Here is a 27,186-nt window from a genome sequence, read left to right on the forward strand (position 1 = left end):
ACTCCCAAATGTTTTTTTAAAAGCCTTAAAAGATATGATACAGGAGGCTAAAAATTAGTAATAATACTCTGGATCTAAAAATCCCAGATTCTTTTTGACAAAAACTCTAAAGTGAGTTAGGAGAAGGAACTAAAGCTTATATGGAGAATGAAAACAGTTACTATTTCATTCTTTTTGGGTTTTTTTGTTTTTGTTTTTGTTTTAATTTAATTTTTTTATTGTTATTTCCCCAATGCAATTTTTTTTCTACTGTACAGCAAGGTGACCCAGTTACATACACATGTATACATTCTTTTTCTCACATTATCATGCTCCATCATAAGTGACTAGACATAGTTCCCAGTGCTACACAGCAGGATCTCATTGCTAGTTGATTGAGAAATCAATATGCAATTTATTTTTAAAGGGGAAAAAGCTTTATTGTATTTCTGATTTAAAAATTAGTGGATACTAGTTATAAAAGATTTACTTGATACAGGAAGGTATAAAGAAAAAATAAACAATAGCAATCTCATTTTCCAGAGATACTAGCAATATCCACTTGGTTCATAATCTTAATAACTTAAGATCCTGTTTAACACGGTGTTAGCATATTTTATAATGGTTCTGCAAATACTCCATTTTTACTTGAAGAAATCCTCAACATGGTAGTATCTTTCTAAAGCATAGCCATCCCCACTATTTCTACACTTATCAAAAGTAAATTATCTCTTTACTCCCCACTTTACAGAATCAGAGAGAGAGACGGCAAACCATGTTACTATGTTTGAGAGTTTAGCAAACTCTGAAACTACGAAAAATTACCTTTGGTATGGTTTAAATGAAGCTCAAGTCTAGAGCACCTTTATTGACTACAATACTATTTCGTATTAAACAGATCATTTTATGTCAATAAGCTGATCTCGTTTAATAGCAATGTAGAAAGGGACTTATTGACGTTCTAGTTGGGCATGACCTTCAATTTAAGAGCTACTCACTAAAAATCTGTTTCCCTAGAATTCCAGTCCAATTAGATGTTTTAAGGCTAAAAGAGGTCAGTATGCAATAAGTTCAGAAAATTCTATCACAATACTGAGAAGGTTATTCTCATCCAGCCTCCTTGTTCTCCTGTGCAAGACATCCTGGGGGGCAGGGACGGAAGTGCTCTGGCAATGGGTTTGTACTCATGCAGTGTCCCTAAAGCATTCTTATGTCCCTAAATCTTCAGAATGGCTGCACCAGGCTATACTCCATCAGCAGCGATAAAGGGTTCCTGATTCCCACAGCCCTGACAGTACTTGATGTTATCCAACCCTTTATTCGTTGTCATTCTCCTGTCTTAAACTTTAATCTGCAGTTATCCAAGTTGAGATTCTTGCTTCATAGTTATTCTCCTTTTCCCCTTCTGTGAATTTTCACTGCACATTATGTTTTAATCCTTTATTGGTTGTTCACATCACAGATAGCTTCTCCCATTCTGTTGATAGCTTATACAAAATAGGAAACGTTAATTTTGATGTCATCGATGACACGGATTTTTTTTTAATGGTCTGCGCTTTTTTTTTTTTTTCACCCTGTTTAAGAAATCCTTTCCCACTCTGTTTTTATAAAGACATTCTCCAACATTATTTTATAATAGCTTTAGTTTTGCCTTTTACTTTTAGATCTTTATTTCAATAGGAGATTATTTTTGTATGATGTTGAGGTGTAAGTTTGGAGGGGTTTTCTCCAAATATTTTGCCAATTTTCACAATCCTGATAATTAAACAATCTACCATTTCTACAATGATCATCAACTATTCACCAAATTCCTATATACACATGAATTTGTCTTAGATTATATCCTATTCTTTGTCTATTTGGCATTTCTAGTCCTAGTATCACACTGAATTACTATAGCTTGATAACATATATTTATATCTGAGGAAGTAGTCTCCGCAGTGCTCTTCTAAGAATTGATTTAACTGTGTGTGGATTTATATGTGCCCAATTCACTTCTGATGTCTTTGTTTAATTTTTATGTTTTTATGTTTATTTCTTTATTGAGGTACAATTGACATATAACCTTATGTTAGTTTCTTTCTTCCTACCAGGTCCACTTTTGTGTTCTTTAATTATGTTTTAAAATATTATCCATAATAATTTTGCATTTTAAGTGAGTTTCTAGGCATTTTATTTCCTTTTGACTATTGCAAATATCCTCTTATGGTCTATTACATTTTCTAACTGGCTACTGTTGTTTAAAAAAAAAAGAAAGAAAAAGAAAAAAAAACACTGTTGATGTTTAATATTAACTTGTGCCTCAAGCAACCATGCTGAACTCTCTTTTTAGTTTTAAGAGCTTGTCTGTTGATTCTCTTGGGGTTTTAATGTAAATAATTAAATCATCTACATATACTGACAGTTCTGTCTCTTCCCTTATAGTCTTATCCCTTATTTCTTTTACTTCTCATCTTTCATTGGTTAGGACATGCAGTCCTTTGTTGAACAGAAAGGATCATAGGAGGCATCCTTGTTTGTGACTGACCTTAAAGGAAAGGCTTCTAAGGTTTCTCTGTTAAGTATGAAGTTTAAACATTTTCATCAGATCTGCTACTTAGGCAACGTAACGTCTAGTGATTTGTTTATTAATAAGAAATCAAGAACTTTATTTCATGAGATAGAATTTCTTGACAATATAACATTAGGCTCCAAACTAAACTAAAAATCCGAACACATTTTCCTAACTTATAATGATTTTAACTGTGCTTTTACCTCCTGGGTTTTCTTTCCCCTTTGCCAGATTTTGACTGGGAAATAGAGTAACAGTATTAACAATCATCTGAAAGAGGACAAAAATAATTTATGGTTTGAACTATGGATACACAAGTTCTGTACCACTGTATACGAGGAATGTAATGAGTGGAACCAGTTTTTACTATCATATAGTAACTTATATTCATATTTTCAAGGAAGATTAGTGTTTGAATTCTATATCCACCCAGGAATTAACTAACTATGCAATTTTAGGCAAGTTACTTAATCACACTATATTCACTTTCTCCTTCTGTAAAATGCAGATTGTATACATGCCAGCTCATAGGGTTGTTGTAATGGGAAAATTTTTGATAAGCTTTTTGTGAAACTTGCATGTTTTTGTAATTACAGTACATACTTGTGGGTTACTGTTAAACATATTAAAATCTTCAAAATTACAGAAGAGGGGGAAAAAATCACTTATAATTACACTCCCTAATACAACTACTAAGAACATCTTATTTAAAAATTGAATGCTTGGAGTTCCCGTCGTGGCTCAGTGGTTAACCACTCCGACTAGGAACCATGAGGTTGCGGTTCGATCCCTGGCCTTGCTCAGTGGGTTGAGGATCTGGCATTGCTGTGAGCTGTGGTGTAGGTTGCAGACACGGCTCGGATCCCGTGTTGTTGTGGCTCTGGTGTAGGCTGGTGGCTACAGCTCCAATTAGACCCCTAGCCTGGGAACCTCCATATGCCGCGGGAGCAACCCAAGAAATGGCAAAAAGACAAAAAAAAAAAAAAAATTTGAGTACTTATAATAAAATATGAAATTGTTCTTTCTTTTATAGTTGCCTTTTTATTGAAGCCTTAGAAACATCCTACAAAAGCAGTCAGGATCATAGTAACAACCTCCTGTTTAGTTGTACATCTAAATATTGAAAAGTGTTTCAGCATGAAATGTAAGAGAAATTCTGGAATAGAAAAAGAAAAAGGTAAAAAGCATAACACCATGCTTGAAAGTTCCAATATTAAAAACTTTTAAAACATAAATTAGCTGTAAAAGAACGTAGCAACAGCTAATTCAGAGACTGTCAGCTACCACAAGACAGTAGGTAGCACTGGCCAACTGCTTATGAATTTCATGTTGATTTCACTAAGAACTATAGCCTTTGCCTTATGGAAGTGGTATTTAAAACAAAGTTGTCTCATTAAATAAAAATTCCTATTACATCATTTTAAAGAGTTTTTTTTTAACAGGTAAATAATAAAGATAAACAAATAAATGTTCACAGACAGCTTTGAGCTTGCCTTTTGGGATTCCAAAAATCTGTAAGCTTGGAATTTACAAACTGGAACTCAGATTACCTTTTCCAATTGTAGTAATTTTTTGATGTTATCTTCTGGTTCCTTGCATGTATATCACCTCCCACTTGAAATTATAAACTCTTAGAAATCAAGACCCATGTCATATTCCTTATATTTCCTCATGAGACTTAGTACACCTTACTATATTTTACTATAAAATGACACTATATTTTATAGTCGATGTCAGTAAAAATAAATGAATAGGTAAACTAATTAATAAGCAAACTGTAAAAGAAACTTATTAATGATGATGAAATTTCTAGAGCAGCCCAACTTAATTCTCCAATTAAATTCAAGAGTATTTATTAATCGACTACTCTGAACCAGGCACTTAAGCCTTATAAAAATACCAGATCTACAGTGTAAAACCAAATAATCTAATCCACATTCACTCTAGGGTTTTGTTTTTGTTTTGTTTTTGTTTTTGTTTTTGTCTTTTTGCCTTTTCTAGGGCCGCTTCCCGCGGCACATGGAGGTTCCCAGGCCAGGGGTCCAGCCGGAGCTGTAGTCACCGGCCTACACCACAGCCACAGCAACTCGGGATCCGAGCCGCATCTGCAACCTACACCACAGCTCACAGCAACGCCGGATCCTCAACCCACTGAGCAAGGCCAGGGATCGAACACGCAACCCCATGGTTCCTAGTCGGATTCGTTAACCACTGAGCCACAACGGGAACTCCACTCTAGGGTTTTTTTTAAGGCATTTTTTAAGTGCCACATTTTTGGAGTGGAAAAATATATCCTTATTGTTAATTCCTTATTTGATATTCAATATTTTCATAAGAGAAAGTAACTTTGCACATCTTCAGACCTACCTTTCAGGAAACACACAACTCTCTCTCTCTCTCACACACACACACACAGAGCGAAAACTAAGGAAAAAAGATACAACACAAAAAGCATCTATTTGTTAATCATATTTAAGTTTGATGCTGATTATCTCACTGCTCAGATCCTTGTTTATTTGGTCATGACTTCACTCTCAATAAATAAAAGATAGTTTCCAATCATGTTTAAAAGAGAAGGAAATGTTCTTCCAGGGAATTTAATGCCCTCTTTCACCTGCCTCCAAAAACCAGTCTAGAAGAGCAAGCATTTGCCAACCACCCCAACCAGGAACTGTAACTAAGACCACAGCACCACATGGTCAGATTATCTGAAATGCTGCTGACAACCTTCCATTAGGACAGGTTACACTGCCATCATTAACAAGTCATCAGTGAATCTGCTGAGAGTCATTTTCTATATCATTTCCACTCTGAAGGCATGAAGGTCACATAGCAGCATTGTACTAAACAGGTCTGGGAAATCTGAAAAAATGTTTTAGACGGAGAGTATGACTTGGGATATAATTTCCCACTTAAAGTTTTATGCTATCAGACTAGCACATGTGGTATTCTCATCATTAGCATCAGAAGTTCCATAAAAGCATCTTAAGTAACAAAAGACTCTATGGTTGCGATTTGCTTACAATCACATCAAAAAGAAATTTCATGATAGCTGCCTGGTTCCAAGAGTCATTTACTGTCATTAGAAAATCAAAGCCAGCAATGATACAAGCAGAGATGATAATCACTACTTAGGAGAAACTCAGAACAACTGGAGTGTCATTTGGCTGACTGTTAGTGTGTATTTGGATGGAAATTAGCCTAGACTTAGCTTGTCCAGATGCATCACTTAAGTTTATTCCAGCTAAATCCTAGTTTTTAGGGTGATATTCAGAGAAAAAGTCCCTATCCTCTCTAAAAGTTGAGGGACAGCAAAACACACAGCCTGTTCATTTGTGTGGAATTACAAGACTTTTTTAAAATCTCTATTTGATGCTGTATGGATTTGAGATATTTTTCTTGGGGCTCTAGTTCTATAATCTGTTTCCTGAGAAGCTTACCATGGACAATTTTCTTATGAGAGAAGCTCAGTTTCAGGGACTAATAAAGCCCAAGAATCAGATGGAAGTCCAAAGTAAGCAGTCATCATAAAAGAATATTGATTAATAAATCCTTGGCCATTTCAAAATTATTAGCAATCCAATTCGTTGACCACTTTTGCAATAGCCACCAGTTGACTAGTCATATTCCTGAAAAAACTGGGTTAATGCAGTTGTTCAGAAATCATTTTTATGTTAAAGTAAATTAAATAGAAAATAAATATTTAGCTATATGTCATAATACTACATTGGACTCCAACATGGCTTTCAGGATAGCAATGCTACTGCTTTTCCTCTTATTTCACAGTTTGAACAGAAAGACAATGAATAAAAGAAGGTTTTCTACAAGGAGAAAACGGACTGATAAAACTATTCAGTTCTAAGCACATGCTACCCTTCATGAAAAAAAAAAAAACTTCAAGGTGGAGCCACAAACCCAGAGGATGGAACCAAAAACTGCAGTGGACTGTTTGCAGGCCTTAAAAAACATAATGTCACCTGCCCACCTCGATTCAAAATTGCTTGGGACTTGTGACCCCTTTCCTCTTCCATTTTTCTCTCTTTCTGAGTGAGAAAGTCTATAATTTTCATCCCATGCCTGTATTTTGGCACTTGTTAGGGTTGTTTCTTGAGTTTGACAGGTTCATAGATGAGAAATTGTGCCTTAGGGTGAATTGTACCTAGGGCATCTCACAGATCTGGTTAGATTATGGATCCAGGACTTTTGAGATAATGAAAGGTAAATGAGATTATCTGGACTTTGAACTGCTGCTGTAATAAATTGAGATGGGGGGGATGTTGGGATTGAGCGAATGCATCTTATATGTATAACAGATGTAAACCTTTAGGGGGAAGTGAGTTGACTGTGCTAATGCCTCCCCCCAAAGATGCCCAAGTCCTAATCCCTAATATTTATGACTATGTTACACATATATAACATGTAATGGAAAAAGGGACCTTGCCGGTGTGATTATATTAAAGACTTTCAGATAGAGAAATTATCTTGGATTATCCAAAGGCACCCAATGTAAATATAGCTCAATATTTGTATATGATGTGACCAAAAATACAGATAAAAGTAATGGTGGTAACAGAAACAGCAGTAGAAGCAGAAGAGGCATTCACCAAATACTTACAATGTGCTAAGAACTTAATATTAAATTTCATTTCATCCTCAAAATAACCATATGAGATAGGTACTATTTTCAACCCATTCTAAAGTTGAGGAGACCAACCCACCCACCTCATGGACCAAATGGAAGAGACAGTCTTCAAATCCAAAGCCTGGGCCCTTACCAATTACATTAATATTTCAAAAGCTTTAATCAGCCAGGTACAACTTTCACAGGTTTCAAATATTTGTATACAATCCATATTTCCGTATTATTGTTTATTTATGCTTTTATTAAAATCAACTCTTTAAAAAAAACTATATTTTAACAGGTTTTGAAAAGAATAAGAAAAAAATCCTTCATACTCCATAGATACCTACAAGGGCTGAGGATAAGCCCTACTTCTCCTCTTAAAAATGAGAGATTCAAAGTGTTAGAAAGATGTGTAATTAATGCCAAAATAATCCCTTCTTTTCAAATAGTTAGGAGAATCGAAAGAAAAAAATCATTCGAAAAGAATGATTTACTCACTACCTGATTTAAAATACTGTAAAGCTTATAATCATACCAAACAGACTGAGTCCTGTGCCATTTGCTTATGGTGCCTGCGCATCACTTTGGGAAACAACCCATTCTCCTCTATTGTGCCTGGATGTGCTGTGACACCAAGGGCAAGGTAACTCTTCTCCCAGACAACTACATAGTTGAGGTGTCAGCAACAGGAAGCGTCCTCAAACTCCCGCATCTACTATAGACAACAATCACCAAGGAGAGAGTCTAGGGGAGGAAGGAGATAAGCTAACTTGCAAAGACATGCAATAAGAGGTGGTAAACAGGAGTTCCCATCGTGGCGCAGCGGAAATGAATCCGACTAGGAACCATGAGGTTGCAGGTTCGATCCCTGGCCTTGCTCAGCGGGTTAAGGATCCAGCGTTGCCATGAGCTGTGGTGTAGGTCGCAGACGTGGCTCGGATCCCGAGTTGCTGTGGCTCTGGTGTAGATTAGTGGCTACAGCTCCTATTCGACCTAGCTTGGGAACGTCCATATGCCAAGGGAGCGGCCCTAGGAAAGGTAAAAAGACAAAAAAAAAAAAAAAAGGAGGTGGTAAACAGGTGTAATAGAAGGTGCAGGCCTCTAAAAACAAGTGAAATTAAGATTTAAGGAGTTCCCGTCGTGGCGCAGTGGTTAACGAATCCGACTAGGAACCATGAGGTTGCGGGTTCGGTCCCTGCCCTTGCTCAGTGGGTTAACGATCCGGCGATGCCGTGAGCTGTGGTGTAGGTTGCAGACACGGCTCGGATCCCGTGTTGTTGTGGCTCCGGTGTAGGCTGGTGGCTACAGCTCCGATTCAACCCCTAGCCTGGGAACCTCCATATGCCGCGGGAGCGGCCCAAGAAATAGCAACAACAACAACAACAACAAAAGACAAAAAGACAAAAAAAAAAAAAAAAAAAAGATTTAAGGTCTAATAATGTCCCACTGAATGCCTGAAAGTAAAAGAAAATGTATGCAATCTATCATAATAGGTTCCTATAGATTTCACAAATTATAAATATATTAAAAATCCACACTTTTATTTTCACAGTGTCTCAATTAATAATGTCATAGACACCATATCTTCAAGCACTCTAGGTATAGAGCTAGACTAAAATTCTTAACAAAAGGAAAGTAATTCATTTTTAAAAACCTAGCATCAATGCCTGAGAATTTCCTTCCTCCAAGCTGACCCAGTTGCAAGGCTAGAAAAGCCCTGTCCTGCCTTCAGGGCTCTGCACGTCTCCACCAATAGAAACAGCAGGATTTCTATTGTCACTCTGTCTTTCTCTACCCTACAACGATGGCAAGTATATTTATGAACCTATAAACAGAATGAAGTCTATTTTTTTTTCTTTTGTCCTTTTAGGGCTACACCCATGGCATATGGAGGTTCCCAGGCTAGGGGTCAAATCAGAGCTGTAGCCGCTGGCCTACACCTTAGCCACAGCAACTCCAGATCCGAGCTGCGTCCTCGACCTACACCTTAGCTCATGGCAACGCCAGATCCTTAACCCACTGAGCAAGGCCAGGGATCAAACCCGCAACCTCGTGGTTCCTAGTCGGATTCATTTCCGCTGCGCCCAGAACGAAGTCTATTATCCAAAAAAACTTTGTGTTTCTCGTTTATAATTTGTCTTATTGAATTTCAATTATGAATATTGATCAACATCATCAAGTTGCATTTTTAGCACCCATACATCTTGAAGACTTTATAAATATATGTTTATTTACATAAATATAATATATATATAATATTTAAATAAATATATATATAAATTATACTAACTAGTATCAACATGAAAAAACCTAGACTGGTTTAAAAAAAACAAATACTAGCCAATCCTAGAATTTTTTTCTAATACTTAAGTTATTATGATTACTCAAGAGCAGAGGAATGAATGAAAACCATAATTCAGTTTAACTAAATGTAGAACACAGGCAGTTTCCTGAAACAGATGCACCAGAGGGAAGATGGGTGCATTCGACCTCCCTAGAAAGTAAAATATTGGAGCCCATTACCCATAGGATAGCTATCTTAGGTGAAAGGGGGAAGGCCCTAAAGAACTGAGGGAGCCCACACTGAGATTTGGAAGACATCTCCAACATGGGGGCTGCCCTGAGACAAAGGCAGGACCCCAGCATGGCACTGAGGACACAGAGCTGCAACAGTAGCCAGATGTAACAGTGGCCTCTTTTCTGAGGCCATAAAACATGGTGCTGCCTGGAGACTTAAGCTTACGAAGGCAGTTGCTATGTCCTGAAGGATGTACATAGTCTGCAAAGTGTCCTCTAGTGTCCAAAAGCTCTCACTGCATGTTAAAATAGAAACCCTTCTCCAGTCACAAGACCAAGGATCCCTGACCACAGCCTGATTCTTAGTATTCAATCTGGTGATAATTTTTCGAGGTTCCACATGGGTTTCCACTTAATCTTGATATCAGCAGACAAAGCAAACAATGTAATAGAAAGCATCCTGATCTGGCATCCAAAAGGAGACAATAGAGCAACTAAGAGTATGGTCTGGAGTCTGACAGCCTGTGAAGGTAAAACCTTGCACTGCCACTTGCTGGCTTTGTGACCATGATGCATGGATTAACCATCTTGCTTCTCAGCTGACACATCTATAAAGCAAGGGTAATAACCATGATAATCCTATGAGGTGGTAAATATTATTAACCAAACCTGGAGCCACCCTACCTCAGAAGCTTTGTCTTAAGTTGTACAAATTTTCCCTATTTTAAAAGCACTTTCAGTGTGTGGTTTCTATTATTTGCAGCCACTGTCATCCCACTGATACACTGACAGTTGTAAATGAGTATTTCAAATTACATTCCAGAGTCTTCCCATAGGCGAGGCTTTAGCATACTACAGATTGTCCAATTACATAGATCACCCAACTTACTTGTTATACAAATAAGAAAACCAAGGCCCAAAGAGATGAAGTGTCTTATTCTAGGTCACGCAGCTGGCAGGGGCTGGGGTTGTTTAAAACTCAGTATGCCTGGCTGCTAGTCCAATACCCTTCTAACCCATAATTTATTTCATTCCTCTTCTCAATCCATAAAAGTCAACACAAATCACACTCCAAATCAGAGGGAGCAGGAAGCAGAGAAACCACCTATTTCTTCAATAATTTTCCAGATGTAACAACAACTAACCAGTTTTTGAAAGCAGGTAATGGATTAACATAAGATTAAAATGAAAAGATATAGGAAGAGCTACTGTGAAGGCAAAAGAGCAGTTAGTTCAATACATGTTTGAAATATCATTGATCAGACCTTGACACACAGAAAAATACACACCAACGCAGGAAACATTTTTATGTGCTTACTCACTAACCAATACTACCCCTATCTGCTTCCCTGCCCTCAGTCCAGCCCTGTGGTTAAAGTCACTAGCCTATTGCTAGTTCTTTCATTAGAACCTGGCTATCATTCTGCCTTCCTTCCAATTTACAAGCTGCTCTCTCTTCTTGAGTCTGGGGCAGTGAGTACTAGAAAGATATTTACATTTGCTATTGCTCCGGAACTATCTGTACACAGACCTTCACATGAGAAGTTCACTGTCATTCAGGTCAGAGCTGGAATGTCACCTCCTCCTCCTCTGACGAGTCTTTTCTCCTGACAACCTAAAGCAGCCCAGTCTCATCTCCTATCACAGTATGAGTTACTACTGCTTTTTTTTTTTTTCTTAATTTCAGTATTGATTTCTTCCCTTCTCCTTCAACTAGAATGCATACTATGAGAAGCCCTGACTGTCAACATTGTAACTCCAGGATGTAAAGCAGTGCTAAGAATAAGTGTTCAACAAATGTTAGCTGAGCATCACCTATGTTCACACTGTTAGTTCCAGGCCCAAGATTAAAATTCAGATGTCTTAGAGTTCCCGTCGTGGCTCAGTGGTTAATGAATCTGATGAGGAACCATGAGGTTGTAGGTTCAATCCCTGGCCTTGATCAGTGTGTTAAGGATCCAGCATTGCCGTGAGCTGTGGTGTAGGTTGCAGATGTGTCTCAGATCTGGCATTGCTGTGGCTGTGGCGTAGGCCGGCAGCTACAGCTCCTATTAGACCCCTAGCCTGGGAATCTCCAAGTGCCATGGGAGCAGCCCTAGAAAAGGCAAAAAGACAAAAAATATAAAATAAAATAAAATAAAATAAAATAAAATTCAGATGTCTTGTCACCAATTCTTTTCACTGCATTCTGACTTCTACACAACTTTACCTTAGAATATAATAGATTTTTAAATGTACAACTTACTTTACCTATACTGATCCCTACCTCCTTTAAAGTGAAATTATACTTATCTTTTAAGATCTGTTTTATATTCACCATTGTGTTTTGCTTTGTTTTGTTTTTAATCACACAATCCGGTTTAATCATCCTTTCTCAGTATTAGCACAACATCTTTTTTTTTTTTTTTCTTTTTTTGGCCTCCCCATGGCATGTGGAGTTCTGGGACAGGGATCAGATCCGAGCCACAGTTGCAACCTAAGCCACAGCTGTGGCAATGATGGATCCCTAAACCACTGTGCCAGGCCAGGACCAAACCTGCTTCTCAGCGCTCCCAAGGCGCCACCCATCCTGCTGTGCCATAGCAGGAACTCCAACATCTTTATTACTTAACTTACCTTTTTTTTTACCTGGTTCTCCTGACTTTTAGATCACCTTGTTTTTATACAGATCATAAATTGCCAAAGACAGTGATCATATCTAATTCTTTTCCATGTCTCCTTATGCCTATCAGACTGCCTTGAATATAGGAGTTATTCAATAAGTTCTTGCTGAATTAAATCACTTTCTCTCCATACAAAGATCTTGTTGATTTCCAGAGATGTAGGGTGGTCATAATACAATAAAAATCACTCAAGGAGGCAGAACAACCTGTTTATTGACAGTAATGATATTTCCAGGGAATATTTTGGAAAGACTTAAGCTTCAAGGCACTATTCCACACATTCTAGAATGAATTCCATGGAGGAATAAATTGCATCTCACTGACTCAGAACCTATAAATATTTTTCAAGTAATATCTACACAGGATGTTGAATTCCAAACAACTTTTGAAAACCACTAATCATTCACATTCTTCCCCAAATGTCACACAGTGTAAAACTGACGGATCTTTTGTGACCTGATGACATTTGTCTCCATTTCTGAAGGTATTATAATGGAAATGTGGTCTTCTATCATCCTGCTACAGTTGGTATAAATCCACTAGATACTTTTAAAAAATATTTTGGGAACACACAGTCATGCAAACCAATGTCTGCCTGTCCCAGCAGGGGATAGTAAAAGACTTTACAAACACCAGATGGGATTTAACAGCGTTATTAAAACATGAAACGCACCAAGAGTGCTAAGTCACTTCATGAACAACTAACTCAAAGCAAATATATTTGATTCCCATTATACATATTTTTCTTTCTTAAGAAATTCCAAAATTTTCCAATAAAAGTTTTATCACAGTCCTCTGACATTTAGTTCCTCTTAAAAGTAAGTTATAACTATTAACCTTTGGGATACTATATATAGATTATTATTTATGGGCATATTAACAACTTTCTAATTTTACCACAAGTCTAGAACATATGGAGCTCTAAAATAAGTATTCACCTGATTTCAATATTTAAATGCTTGCCTCATCAGAAATCCAAGAGTCTAATGTGACTTTTTATTTTTGTCATATCTAATTTTAACCTTGTAACCATGCAGGAGTTGACAGTTTGGCAAATATTTTATAAAATAGTAATTGCTAATTTTTTAAATAAAATATGACCTAAAAAGACATTACTACCAAGTTTTATTTTAAGAGATGATTTTCTTGGATTTTTCAAGGAATACAAGATTGTGACCATAAAATGGAGTCAATTTTCTATTCAAAGAGAGCAGAAGCACAGATAACCCTTCCCCCTCACACCCTCCAAAAAAAATCACTCATGCAATTGAATTTTATTGTGTGTTTCAATCAAACAGCAAGCAGCCAGGTTGAGGGTAAGCAGAGATAGGATGTCTACAAATTTTTTTACTATTGTTTTATTTAGATCATGATTTGCTTTGCCTAACCACCTCTCAGAAGAAAGCAGTTGAAAGTCAATCTGAGATTAAATTTTAGCTGCAGTTAATACAGTAAGTATATAACCCACAAACAAACAATAAAGCAACTCAAGAAAAAAAAAAAAGTATTCAGGTGTCCCACACCATGGATCATAGCCAGGCAGAGGTCCATCCTCTGAACCACCCCACTTAGATACGGAAACAATCAAAGCAATAAGAGGTTATAACATATCAGATCAGCAGGAATCAAACACCTGTTAGCTCACTTGATGACAGTCCCCAAACCAAAGAGGTCAAGGTTATGAATCTGCTCAAACATGGGGTCAAAAAAGGGTCTCTGTCCTCAGACAGTATCTTTAATTTCAAAGAGAATGAACGTCACAAAAAGCAAATCTAATTATATCAGTCTCCTACTTAAGACTCTTCGATGACTCCCCTTTGACCTCAGGAGAAAGTTCAAACTCCCCAGAAAGCCATCCAAGGCCCTTCAGGACTTGGGTGAGCTTATTTCTCTGGCTTGTCTCTCAACCTTGCCCCTTCCCCCATCAAGGCTTCTCAGCCACATGCAATTCCCCACGAACGATCTAACCCAGCACAACCTTCCCTCACCTGCACCTGACTTATTTCCATCCATTACCCAGGCCTCCACTTAGAGGGCAGCTCCTCCAGGAGTCCCACATCCCCAAAGCTTTGGGAGACCAGAAAATCCTCCCACAAGCAGCTCCCCATGCTCCAATCCACGTCCCACTGTATTCAAATTGTGGGGTGGTTTGTCTGTCTCCACTATTGACCTGTGTTATTTAATCCTTCTGAAAACCAATGAGGTAGGCCTTATTGTGCCCATTTTACAGACTGAAACCAAGACTCAGAGATAACTTACTTGAGGTCACTTAATTTATGGTGGGAGAAGAACTAGAAGAACCCTGTACCCTCCCCTAACTATCACACTATGCAGTCATCCAGGGTTTGGCATTAATGCAAACATTCTGGATTGTTATTACATTAAATGAGATCATACAGAGAGAAAATGCTTAGCATAGGATCTGTGACATATACTATGTGCTCAATAAGTATTAGCCATCATCAACATCATCATCATTAGTATTAGAATTATTACTGTTTGGTTGAAGTTCATCTCTTTCAAGGTAAAAATCCAGGAATCCTGCCAAACCCAGGATCTTCCCAGACAATGAGATCAATCATAGACGATAGTTTTCTCAAACTACTCCCCTCCTTCCTTTCTTCCTTAAAAATATTTAAGAGCAACCTGTATTACACGCCAAGGCAGACAAAATGGGGTTGCTCTCAAAGGAAATCCCCTTTTACTTCCTTCTACCAGTAACCATCCCTTGGTTATTGAGTGCTACATTCAAGAGTCTAAAAAGTATGTGTTTCACATCTTTGGTGTCGTTATTCTATCACTGTTTTAGCATGATATCCATCTTGATCCTTTGGGCTTGACCTAAGCCCATTATATGTGAGGCCAAGGTAGAGTGAATTTTTACAAAACTCTTTATTTCTTTAGGGATGTGAAACTGAACCCTGTCCCAATGGCAGCAGCATCTATTTAAAGACAATCTGATTTTGTAGGAACTTAGATGGAAAACAATGAAAACAGGAACTGTCTGCTATTAAATATGTTTCCTGTAACCCAAGCTTAGTAAATTGAGTCTCTTGGTTTTGCTGTTGTTTCACCTCTGGGAGTCCTGTTTAAATCAACAGGGTTTTGTGCATACAGATCAATGGCAGGATTTTCAGTTTCACAGAGAAACAAAGCTTTCCAGGAGAAAGAGTCGGCCAGTACACTGCAAGTACAGTGTTTTAATTGCAAATGCTCTTCAGAGTTCTGAAGAATTGCTTCAATTCATTGAATTTGAGATTCGTTCCTCCACATTGAAACTAAGTGCACAATTTAACATACTTAGCATTTTCTTTTTAAGGGCAATCCAAACTTTGAAATGCCTCTTGCATTACAGGTCCAAAGAGCTCTCATGAAAAAATAAAATAAAACCTTTGGTTATCATCTTATTCACAGTAGCAGACTGGAGTTGCAGTTTATAACTTTAAATTTCCTGAGAGTAAGTGTAAGAAATTTAGCCATAAAAAGTCCAATTTATAAATGATCATACAACCTCTTCTATCAGCTCCCATATTGGAGATTAAGCTTCTTTATTTAAAATGTAGTTGTATTAGAGTTCCCGTCGTGGCTCAGTGGTTAACGAATCTGACTAGGAACCATAGAATTCGGGTTCAATCCCTGGCCTCACTCAGTGGGTTAAGGATCTGGCGTTGCTGTGAACTGTGGTGAAGGTCACAGACGTGGCTCAGATCCCACAGCGTTGCTGTGGCTGTGGTGTAGACCAGCAGCTGCAGCTCTGATTGAGCCCCAGCCTGAGAATTTCCATATGCCGTGGGTGCGGCCCTGAAAAAAGCAAAAATAAAATATAAATACATACATACATAAATACATAAAATTTAGTTCTATTATAAATTTATGAGTAAAAGAGTGAAGTGTGAAAATGTGGCCACATGTCTGGACACCTGACACCAGACAGTGGATCCAACCTGAGCTTCTGGGTGTAGGAAGGGGAAGCTTCACATTGTACATGCAGGACTAGGAATCTGGGAGGGGAAATATCAGTGGAGAAGAACTGAGGAGGAAGTAGAATGGTAGTCCAAGGGAAGGGTGGAACAGAGAAGAAATCTTGGGTCACCATCTTCATCTACGAGCATCTATGTAAAGATGAAAAAAGTGCCTCATTCCATACCTAATCCCAGCCCTGTGTTGCAAGTCCTAGAGATAATGTGAGAACTCCTCAGTCATCAAAGAACGAACCTCAAAGCACTAGGCACTGTCTACCTCCTCTCTCCTCAGAGTCTCCCAGAATCAAAGTTCCAAGATCCGGGAGAAGATTTTGGACTATTCACAGGTCTCGAGGCTCCTGGAAACCTAAGAAGTGACCTCAGAGTTTCACTCAGTACTCCCTCCCCATCCAGGCTCTCATAACACGGGCCTAGCGTCCTCACACTTGCGCCCAAAACTCTTTGACAGACATGCAAGCCATGCATTTTTCTCTGGGTACCATTTTTGTCTCTATTGTGCCAAGAACTTAAGACTCATACTATCTTTCCCTAAATTCTATGAACATAATTGGGTTTTTTTGTTTGTTTGTTTGTTTTGTTGTTGTTTTGTTTTGTTTTGTTTGGTCTTTTTGTCTTTTTAGGGCTGCACCTGCAGCACATGGAGGTTCCCAGGCTAGGGGTCTAATTGGAGCTGTTGCTGCCGGCCTACACCAGAGCCACAGCAACACCAGATCCAAGCTGCATCTGCAACCTACACCACAGCTCACGGCAGCACCGGATCCTTGACCCACTGATCGAGGCCAGGGACTGAACCTGAAACCTCATGATTTCTAGTCGGATTCGTTTCTGCTGCACCACCATGGGAACTCCCGTAATTGTTTTTTTAAACCATACGGGGTGGGGGGTGGGGGAGTTGGGGGGGATGGATTGGCCATTTGAATGGTGCCAACATAGTGATTTACATGCATTTTCCCAGCTTTCTGAGAATGGGAATGCCTACAGGAAGCCGCATAAACAATCTTTCATGTCTAAAGCAGCACTTATTGACATGGGCTCCTCTGGTCTCCCATGCCTCAGTACATGACTACTCTGAAAGTTTATATTAATTTGGAATAGTACACATTTTAGCATTTTATGTAGACAGGGCTGATTACTTTTATAAAATTTTAAATATGGTAGATGGCCCCCCAAAACAAGTTTTAGGGGAGTTAAAAGTGCAAAATTTGTATTTCATACTATTATTTGGCCCTTCAATGCCACAAAATTTTTGCCATGGTGGAACATTTTGCCTCTGAAGGTAAAGATATAGACTGAAGATTCTGCTGATGTAGACATTGATCCAATAACAGCCATATTGATCATTTATCCTGTTCCTCTTCTGGCTTTCTAAAGGAGCCTATTTAATGAAGTACCCATCCTCTTCCAGGAGCAATCTCTACACCTATGGACCTATTTGGAGTTCCAGTGCCAGGTTCAGAGAGCTGAGAAGGAATATGGTAGACTATGATAATAGCCAGTATTTACTGAGAGCTCCCTCTATAGGTACCAGGCACTCTGTAGCATTGTCTCCATAAAAATCCCATTCGATTACTACTGTTAGTGCTCCCATTCCATGAATGAGAGTTAGACAATTAAGTCTTTGGCTAGCATCCATGAGGACATGGGTTCGATCCCTGGCCTCATTCAGTGGGTTAAGGATCCAGCGTTGCCGTGAACTGCGGTGAAGGTCGCAGACACAGCTTGGATCCCCAGTTGCTGTGGCTCTGGCATAGGTCGGCGGCTACAGCTCCAACTGGACCCCTAGCCTGAGAACCTCCACATGCTGCAGGTGCGGCCCTAAAAAAAAGACAAAAAAGAAAAGAAAATTAAGTCTTTGGGAGTTCTTGTTGTGGCTCAGTGGGTGAAGAACCCAACAAAATGTCCATGGGGATGCAGGTTCAATCCCTGCCCTTTCTCAGTGGGTTAAGCATCCACTATTGCTGTGGATGTGGTGTAGGTTGGCAGCTGCAGCTTTGATTCGACCCCTCGCCCAGGAACTTCCATATGCTGCAGATGCAGCCATAAAAAGAAAAGCAAAAGAAAAAAAGAAAATTAAGTCTTTGGGGAAGGTTATGCAATGAGAAACTGGGGAGACCAAAAATCTAAACCCAGGTGGTCAGACTCCAGAGTCAATACTCTAAACCACTATGATATACTTCTCCAGGAGGTTTATAATAACATCACTGAGGCAGCTAGCAGTCAAGACGGTACTTTGGTTTTTCATCCTGACCTAGCATTTCTGAGCTGAGCAGGAACTTGGACTTCATCTTATCACCCATCTTTACAGAGGAGAAAATGAGAGAGATTTCACAGTATGAATGGAGAAGAAGAGATAGATGGAACAACAATAACAAAGAAAATGGGGACAATGTGAAAGTACACAAGCAAAATAGAAAATGTAATTGATAAAGGACATTTATTAAATTTACGTTACTTTTGAAGTTCCTGTTGTAGTTTAGTGGATTAAGAATCCAACGAGTATCCATGAGGATACACATTCAATCCCTGGCCTTGCTCAGTGGGTTAAAGCATCCGGCATTGCCACAAGCTGTGGTATAAGCTGCGAACACAGATTGAATCTGGCATTGCTGTGGCTGTGGCATAAGCTGGCAGATGCAGCTCTGATGGGACCCCTAACCTGGGAACTTCCATAGGTAGCAGGTATGACCCTAAAAAAAAGACCCCAAAAAAGTTTAAGCTACCTTTATCTGAAGTACTACTTTTAAAGTGTATCCAAAAGAGCGTGTGCATTAGAAGGTAAAATGGGACACTCATTTTGGAAAACGATTTGGCAATTCCTCAAAATGTTAAACAGATATGACCCAGCAATTCTACGCTTACGTATACACCCAAGAGAACTGAAAATACATGTCCACATAAGAAGGTGTATACTAATGTTTAATGTTCATAGCAGCATTGTTCATATGCCAAAAAGTGGAAACAACAATCCAAATATCCATCAGCTAATAAATAGATAAATGACGTGTGGTGTGCCTAGAAAGTGGAACACTACTAGGCAATAAAAAGCAGTGACATGTTGGTACCTGCTACAATATGGATGAACTTCAAAAACAGTATGCTAAGTGAAATGAGGCAGTCACAAAAAACTACCTATTGTATGATTCCATTGACACAAAATGTCCAAAATAGGTAAGATGACAGAGACATAAAGATTAGTTAGTGGTTTCCAGGTGCTAAGGGCAGCAGAAAGTGGAGTGAGGAATAAGGAACAATAGATAAAGGCTAGAAGTTTTATTTGGAGGGTGATGAAAATATTCTATAATTAGATTATGGTGATGATTGTGCAGCCTTGTAAATAGACTGGAAACTACTGAACTGTAAGTTTTAAATGAGTGAACTTTATGTAAATTATATCTCAACATGGTTGCTACAAATTATTTAAAACTTAGCACATGTGCTTCCTACCTTTACCACCAGGCATGTAGCAGCGAAGATCAAGGTGCTTCATCCTTTCAGTGATACGAAACTGTACTCTCTTCATCTGTCTTCTGCTAAAAACATCACTCACTACCAGCAGAGGGAGCTCAAACGATAGCTTTACCCATTCTCCACTCCGAATAGTGAATTGCTGCAAGGACAGAATATCTTCAAATTTAAAGAAAATAAAAGATAGTTGTTTTATCCCTGCTTATCCTCACCAAAAGGATTGAAAAGTTTATGTTCACATTCATCTCTTTAAAACAAGCCCACGTTGATCCTCTTATACATCTCAGCTTCTCAATTACATAGTATTCTCCATATTATATCTAGATTATAATAGGATAGAATTTGATGTTTAACCCAATACTTCTATGTTCTTTCTTTATAATTTGCTTTTGAGGCAGTCAATGAAACCCAGCAGAAGGACAGAGAGTTAGCATCTCATCCATACATGCTCATTACATGCTACATGGATGCACCTTCCGTCTTTGCTCCAGCTCCAGGATAAACCAACTTGTAATATCATCACAGTGCGTAGGATATTCGTGCAAAACAAATATCAGCTATTTATGTTGCATTCCAGGCTGAGACAACAGCTTGTGAAAGGGCACGTATTTAGTCAAGAAATTTTATTGACCATCTATCCTCAGTGAGGCAGTGGTGCGGAAAAAAGCAGGTAGAGAAACTTGTCCTCAAGGTTTATGTTCAAGTGGTGATGTTAAACAAACACATAAATAAAATGTAATCCCAAACTATAATCAGTACTTTGAAGGAAAAGTACAGGGTAATTAGAGAAATGATAGTGGGGGTGGTTATTTCAATTGGGTGGTCAGGGAAGGTCCCTAGGAGCTAGCCCTTCCATTGGCAATGGAAGACAGAATACTCCAGGCAGAGGAAACAGTACTATGCCTACCTGGAGTCAGGAAAAGACTTGAAGGAGCTTCAGGAAGGCCTGGGCTAGAGCCTCATCAATAGAGGAAACATGGTGCTAGATGAAGTTAGAGAGTGGGGCAAGGGCCAGGTCATGTAAGGCCTGTGGGCTATTGTAAGGGGCCTGTATTTTACTTTAAATGTAATGAGGAGTCATTGAAGAATTTTAAGTATAAAAGCAGGTTGTCAGAGTTATATTTTTCTTAGACCACTCTGGTCATAAAGTGGAAACTCCATTCAAGAGTCTCAAAAGTAGAAATGGGAAGGGCATGCTAGTTGAAAGAAACCATCAATTTTGTTGTGAATGGAATGTGAAGTTCAGGGGCAGTGGAAAGTTGTAAGAGTCATTCTAGGAAAACAATGACATACTCCCAGGCCCATTTCACGGCAGGCTCCAGAATCCATGGCATAATCGGTGTTTATCCTAGTGCTCTACCAAAACCAATCCTAGCCATGTCTTCCAAAAGAATCAACATCTATGAAAAGCATACCCAAGCAAACCGAAATGCTGCTTTTCCTTCTCTAAGGTTATGTAGATCCCATCTTATTAGAGGGAGGAAAAATCAATCTATTCACATGTTTCCCAGAGAAAACATGTCTAATTTTAAAATGTATACATGTTTCCTAAAATTGCGAGGCCTTGTTGCACCAGCTGTTAGAATTAAAATGGTGCATCAAATGAGGGTAATCAATTTTACACAGATGAGGAAAGATATACCATTTCAAGCCAAGCTTTGGAATTAAGTAAATTTACATGCATGTTGTAGTGGAAAGAGCATGGAATGTAATTTCAGAGGACGTGGGGTCAATCTTTACCCCACCATTTACAAGCCATGTCTTTGGGCCATTTACTCAACTTCCTCAAACCTCGGGTTCCCTGAGTGTAAAGTGTAGATAATAATCATGTCTACCTCACCGAGAGCTTGTGAACATGAAGTGAGCATGTTCAGTGTTCAGTGGCTTTCCATACCATTACTTTAAGAATGTACAAACTATTAGGTATAAAATAAGCTACAAGGATATATTGTATAAAATGAGAAATTCAGTAAATAGCTTGTAACAGCTATAAATGGAACATAACCTTCAAAAATTGTGAATTGCTACACTGTACCCTGTAACTTTTAAAATATTCTTTTATCAACAATCCTTCAATTTAAAAAAGAATGTACTGGAGTTCCCTTCATGGCTCATTGGTTAACAATCCCGACAAGAATCCATGAGGATGCAGGTTCGACCCACGGCCTTGCTCAGTGGGTAAGGTGCCCTGAGATGTGATGTAGGTTGCAGATGCAGCTCGGATCCCACTTTGTTGTGGCTGTGGTGTAGGCCAGCCACTGCAGCTCCAATTTGACCCTAGCTTGGAAATGTCCATATGCTGCAGATGCAACCCTAAAAAGCAGAAAAGAAAAAAAAAGAATGTACTTCCAAAAATTATATCAAGTTCCTTGAAATAAATTTTTGTACAAAGTCTAGAAATAATTCTAGAAAATTACATTCTCTACATTAACATTTTTACAGTGATCGACCATGTCAATCAAATTCAAAGAATTGAAATATTTTGATTTAAAAAAAGGAAAAAGCAATCAAAGCAACGGCTATAAATTTTCAATACTGCAGAAGTGCTAGATTTTGGAAAAATATAGACACATGAAATAAATGGAATGAACAAAATGAAAGAATGATAGTTTCTAAAAAATGAGACTATCAATTTCCAAAAGCAATAGATACACCTTGGAAACAAAATCATTAGTCAGTTTAAGAGTATTATGAAAATATTTCCAAAACCTCAACTCTGTCACTTGTTACATGACTTTAGAAAAGTCCCTTAAACTTATAACATGGAGATAAAAGCACATAATTCATAGATTTATTGTAAAATAAATAATACGGGGCCTCTAAGGCACTTTTGTAAAGTACCTGGCACAAGTAAGTGCTGAATAAATGTAAGTTTTTGCTTTTCTGTCTCAATGTCTGAAAGCATGTTTTAGATCTTTTGCACAGAGAATATTTTTAGTGTTTTATTTATCTCAGATGTTTTTGAATAACTTAGATAACTTCTATGTGTTTCAAATAGGTTAAGTGAATGCACTCCAAATAGACTGTTCCCTTCACTCCATCAAATTGCTCTTGCTAAGATTAATGACCTGTGCAATGCTTAAACCCAATAGACAATTCTCCCTCTTCATCTTTAAATCTATTAGAAACATTTCACTGTGGATCCCTCATTCCCACTGGAAATATATTCTTCCTGAGGCCTCCAGAACCTCATTTTCCTCTTCCTACTCTGGCCACTCTCCTTCCTAACCTTCGCTAGTAATGCTTCAGTGCCACAACTTCAACAGTTGACTTTTGATAGGGTAGGTTTCAGAGTATTTCAGGCTCAGTCTTCGGATCTCTCCTCTTTCCTCTCTGCACTCCCTCCCTTAATGATCTCAAAATGTCTCATGACTTTTCAAGCCCCCTATATTCTGACAATTATCAACTTTAAATTTCCAGCCTAGAGTTCTCTGAATGCCAAACATGTAGACTCAACTACATACGCAGTGTTTCCATTCAGACATATAATATGCTCTCAAAATGAACATGCCCAGTTCCAACGTTCTTTTCCTCCCTCTAAACCTTTTCTCTCCACAGTCTTCCCCATCTCAATTAATGGCAACTTCAATCCTTCCAGTTGCTCAGGTCAAAAACCTTGAATTCTTCCTTGATTCCTCCCTCCCTCTCATAAACCCCACATCCAATCCATCAGCAAATTCTGTCAGCTCTATTTTCAGAACATCTCCAGAATCCAGCCCCTAATCCAACCACTTGTCATCACTTCCACTGCTACGACCCTGGCCCAAACCATCACTCAGATTACAGGAGCCTCGCCCTCTGCCTTTAGTGCGCTTAAACTGCACTGGTCCATGTCTGCTGTCCTTCAAACATGGCAGGCCTGCCCCTGCCCAGAGACCTTGCATTTGCTGTTTCTTCTTCTCAGAAAGCCCCTCTGCACAGATGCCTGCACGGCCCACTCTCTTGCTTCCTTCAGGTCTTATTCAGATGGTACTCCTCAGTGAGCCCTCCCCTGGCCATTCTCATCTGCAGTTCTCCCTCCCTGCCCTCCCACTGCCTACTTCCCCATCCTTGCTTTACTTTCCCTAATTACCACCTGATATTATAAATATTTTTGTTATCTATGTGTTAATTGTCTGCCTCTCTAGAATGTGAACTCTCTGGAATGTAAAGGGCGAGAGTTTGTGTCAGTTTTGTTTGGTTGCTCTGTTTCCAGAACCAAGGACAACATCTTGACATAGCAAGGACTCAGTAACTATTTGTTGAATAAGTGAAAATGATGAAGGGATTGTTTTCCTAGGCCAAGAATAGAATGTTAATTAACCTCCTGAATATAATTAAAGCCTTAAGGCTTTTGGCACTTAAGTAGATCAATTTTAAGTTTTAAGGACTTGCTTATGAAACAAGATCTATTATATAGCACATATAATAGTTGGTCCCTTAACACTGAATACTCTGTGTATGAAGATATATTTATATATCTGCATATATTTATTCATAGATAATATAACCTACCAGGCAAACACATTCCTTTTATAGCACCTGACTAAGTTTAGTTTACACATCAAACAAGAACTTAAACCTTAGTAATATGCTGCTCTTTTTCTTCTAAGAATTTCTATCCTTGCTTCTCTTTGAGCATGACTTGATACCTGTATTGCAAAAGAGAACCTTTTGAGAATTATAGTTAATATACTTAAGAATTTAAACTAGAACTCAGGGAGCAGTTTCCCCCTTTTCATAAGAATTTTCAATAAAATGAAAACAATCGATTTTTTCATCTTAGAACCAGAATTTAAGTGAAATAGTCAACAGGGAAAGAAATCACAGGACGTGAAATTCTTTCACGATTTTTTTGTTAACCACATTTTTGGGGTTTTAGTGCTTAGTTTTGTTTTTACTATCCCTAGTATGTCAAGAAATTCTTATTCTCATAAAAAGCCATCCTGGAGCTATGGCAGTAAAGTGACATAAGAATATATGTTCTACTAGCCAGAGATAGTAATTAAATATAATTATTAGAATAAATGTTTTCCTTCATTATTCTAAATTTACCATCTAGGGAACTACTCTTGTTAATGCTCTTCATTATACACCTTTTTTTTTCCTTTTTAAAAATTTCCTTTATCTTACCCACATTCTGTAGAACAAACAAAAACTTTACATTTTAAATGACTTTTATTGAAAAAAGTTGCCTATCTTGACAAGGAAAGAATTTAAGTTTAGAAATTGTATTATATATTTTCCATTTATACCTCAGAATAAACTAAGTTCTTTTTTTTTTCCAAATGGTCTGTTCTTTTAGTTTGTCTCTATTCCAAAGTTTGCGATATTCAATTTTTCTTTCTTTCTGTAACTAATACATCTCTTCCTCTGAAAAAGATTTACCAGGTTTTTGCCACATGTTCTGTCCTGGGCTATGAGTATAAGCTCAGGGTGGAGGTTGAAAAGCATTTGTAAATGAAAAGAAAAGCATGTTCTCAAACGTTTTGAATTTCATGGAAAAATACCACCTCTTCCGACGTTTCATACACAAGACAAAGCAACAGCACAAGCCAACATTAGAAGTCAACGTTAGTGCTGGTCAACAATTGACTGTCCATGGTGACTTGGCACTGAAATGGTCACTCAAGAACTTGTTTAACACTGCAGAAAACATTGATCTTACTTTTAAGAGACTTCAACTGAGTTAGTACCTAAGGATGTTCAACTACTTAGTATAGCCACTTCTTCCCATGCTGGAGATAATACACATATCTTTACAACATTCCAAGCAGCCTCAACATTGAGGTGTTAAAACACTTATTAATATAATTCCTTGCTCCATTTTCTTTGTCTTCTTGCCAGTAGCATGAACCTGCAATGAACAAGCTGCCACCACAATTATACAAATTCGCAAGCAAAAGACAGAAAGAAAAAATGCCTAAAGAAAAAAAAAAGTGAGTGAAGAATAAAACTGTACTCACACTAATTGAAAAGGATAATACTTTTATTAATGTCTGAAATAGTGTTTGCTTCATCTATCTATGAAGAGAGATTACCAAACAAATTATTGGTATTAAAATCACTCCAGGCACTATCGTTCATTTCCATGTCATTTTATTTTTTTCTCTCATTGGAGAATCTCTTTTCCCTAAATATCATTCATGGCACTAAGATCAGTTTGTAAACAACTATTTATTTGTATCTGTTTTTAATCAATGTCTCTCACTCCCACTAGACCATAAGCCCCAGAAGGTCAGGGACCATTTCCATTTCACTCACCATTCTGTCCTTAGTGCCAAACACAGTGCCAAATCTACTAAGTTCTCAGTAAATATTTATTCAACAAATAAGTAAATGTCCCTTGTACAGCACTCTTTGTGTCTGGCTTGCTTAAATCTGTAAAAGGGGTCAATAAATTCTTATGAATTAAATTACAAGGCTAGCCTTAAGGAGGGTGGTTTGGGAATTACTAATTTATTCATCAAATCACTGAAATAATAATTGTAAGTCATTTGTAACTTTCCTTCGGGCATGTGCTTAATTTAATGCAATTTTGCTAAACCCAGTTCAAATTATAGCTTTCTCTTTTTTCATACTCTAAATAAGTAGACTTTTTTTCAGCAAAAGCATATGAGTCAGACTTTTCTCTCCCTCAAAGGAGTGATTTCCCCTAGCTATTCAAAATAATAAGAGGATGAAGTTCGGTCAAATTTCCATTGATAAGCAGTTAGTGTTGGTGTTGAAAAACTAAGAATATTTAAATGTATATAGAGATCATGATTAATGAACCAGGTACCAGTTGCTTAATAACAGTGCTTTTTCTGAATATTTTTTCCTGACAAAGTAACTGAACAAAACCTTGTTTCAAGCCATAGAGATGCAGGTTTGGTGTTTTACTGATACCTGCTTCATACCCACAGTGATGTGCCTCTCAGCAGATAGCCCATAGTATTTGACACTGCGCCTACCCGTCCTCCTGGCCCCAGTTTCTCTGGGCTTCCTTCCAGCGCCCTTTTCTAACTGTTCCTTTTTAGTCTATTCTAACTCTTCTTCTTGATTTCTCCTCAAAGCGTTGAGACTTCTCAGATTTGTCTACTCTCACTCTTCTCTCAGAATGAAGCAGGATGAAGTAGAGCCTGACAACATAGATTTCGAGTCAGCCTGCTTGAAGTCCAATCCCAGATCTAACATTCTGTAGCTGTGTGATCTTGGGCATCAATGTCCTCATCGATAAGGCATATCTTGCTTCATTGCACTTTGCAGATATTGCATTTTTTACAACTAAAGGTTTGTGGCAACACTGTGTCAAGCAAGTCAATCAGTGCCATCCAATAGTATTTGCTCACCTCGTGTCTCTGTTATCACGTTTTGGTAATTCTTGCTGTATTTCAAAGGCTTCATTATTATATTTGTTATGGCGATCTTTGGCTAGAGATCTTT

The 27,186-nt window shown here is 38.1% G+C and overlaps 1 protein-coding gene across 3 annotated transcripts in view; it reads right to left on the reverse strand.

The window, feature by feature from the left end:
- The window catches only part of LOC110260703 (tetraspanin-8), a 286,588-nt gene that overhangs the window by 247,146 nt on the left and 12,256 nt on the right, over positions 1 to 27,186 (reverse strand). For 2 of the 3 annotated variants that reach the window (XR_014803641.1, XM_084956364.1), the window contains exon 2: positions 19,762 to 19,924. The exons of the other annotated variant lie outside the window; for it this stretch is intronic. The gene's annotated coding sequence lies outside the window, so the exon portion shown is untranslated. The remainder of the gene's footprint in view (positions 1 to 19,761; positions 19,925 to 27,186) is intronic. 3 annotated transcript variants of the gene reach the window in all.

This window comes from Sus scrofa, chromosome 5 (genome assembly GCF_054392235.1).
Source record: "Sus scrofa isolate SSC_HxYL_T2T_F1_AM1 chromosome 5, Sscrofa_HxYL_maternal_Yorkshire_Landrace_v2.0, whole genome shotgun sequence".
Lineage (NCBI taxonomy): Eukaryota > Metazoa > Chordata > Mammalia > Artiodactyla > Suidae > Sus > Sus scrofa.